At 34.6% G+C, this 1,509-nt stretch overlaps 1 non-coding gene across 1 annotated transcript; it reads left to right on the top strand.

Annotated features, from left to right (window-relative positions):
• Positions 1–1,064: 1,064 nt before the first annotated feature.
• Positions 1,065–1,196, top strand: LOC134365844 (small nucleolar RNA SNORA17). The gene has a single exon (XR_010022188.1). It is a non-coding gene; the product is annotated as a small nucleolar RNA SNORA17 (small nucleolar RNA).
• Positions 1,197–1,509: the final 313 nt, after the last annotated feature.

Here is a 1,509-nt window from a genome sequence, read left to right as displayed (position 1 = left end):
TCATTACACTGGAATCCAGAAGTAAATTAGTCTATTTCTTATAGTTTCACTTAGAAGGTAAGAAAAAAAAAAAAAAAAAGGAAGATTGACCCTCTCTGAAGTAATTCAGAAGTTGTCTATTCTGAAGAGAAATTTCAAAAAGGAGTATCACAAATATTTTCATCTTGGCAGCATTGGAGTACAGGCAAGTCCTCCAAAGGCTAGCATTGTGGGCACTCACTCGTTTGGACGCACACCTTCTGGTGAGTTTGGGGAACAGCCACTCATCTTATTCTGCTCTTAGAGGAACCTAGAAAAACATCAGGACAAATCTCGGTGGAGTGGTCCCAACTGCTGCTGGACTGATCTGCTTCCCAGTGGATATTCTGTGTGCCCTGCATTTCTCCTACTGTTTCTCTCATACATTATCTGTATCCATCCATCATCATCACTAATCTATCCATTTATCTATCAGTAATTTGTATTTTTATCAGTAATTTGTATTTTATCTAATACATACATATTTAACTTTTATATTACATAAACAAATCATGTTTACCATGGATCAGTGTTTAGTGGGGCATGATTTGGCACTACAGGAGACATTTGGCAATATCTGAAAACATTTTTGGTTATCACAGCTGGGGGATGCTACTAATATCTAGTGGGTAGAAGCTGGAGATGCTGGTAAACATCCTATAAGACACAAGACAGTACCCACAACAAATAATTATCTGGTCCTAAATAATAGTGCTGAGGTTAAGAAAACCCATTGTAGAATAGTGCAAAGTTGAAAGAAGCAAATGAAAAAATAATGACTGCTAGGGATTTCCATAATTCACATTTTGGCTAAATTCTTCACGTTTTCTATGCACAAAAATATATGTGGAAATAGTTAAGAGATGTACAAAGAAAGAAATGTGATTATCATATACATGCTGTTTTGTAACCTGACTTTTTTCACTTAACAATATTGTTTCACGTCAGTAATTTTATATCTATCACGTCTTTTTCTCATTTAAAAAAAACCTAGCTTTTTAAAAATAACAGTATTATATTCATGTGGTTAAAAAAATAAGAATTGTGCTGCCCCTAGAGGCGTTGCAGGTGTGGCTGCTGTGTCACACTTGTGTCATTAGGTGGCAGAGAGAAGCGAGGCTATGTCTACGCTCAGCGTTCTGATCTGTGAACGTCTGAATGATTAGTAGTCTGACACCTGACAGTGCAAAAATAAAAAAAAATAAAAATAAAAAAATAAATAAGAATTGCAAAAGTGTGTGAAATAGAAAATATTCTTTCACAAGTGGTTTTGTATATTTTAGTACATGTGAATTCTTAAAAAACCACAACCTGGTTTATTCAATAAGTGTTGTGTATTTTACTTTCATTATTTAATAATATACCTTAGGACAATTTTCATATTTACACTAGACACACCCCATTCTTTGTAATGGTGCATGGCATGGCTTATAACCCTATTGATGGACAGTTGGCTTTTTCCATATTTTTACTGTCAATCAGTGACATGTG

Source organism: Cynocephalus volans, chromosome 1 (assembly GCF_027409185.1).
Source record: "Cynocephalus volans isolate mCynVol1 chromosome 1, mCynVol1.pri, whole genome shotgun sequence".
Taxonomy (NCBI): Eukaryota; Metazoa; Chordata; class Mammalia; order Dermoptera; family Cynocephalidae; genus Cynocephalus; species Cynocephalus volans.
This window is presented reverse-complemented; position numbering and strand designations above follow the sequence as displayed.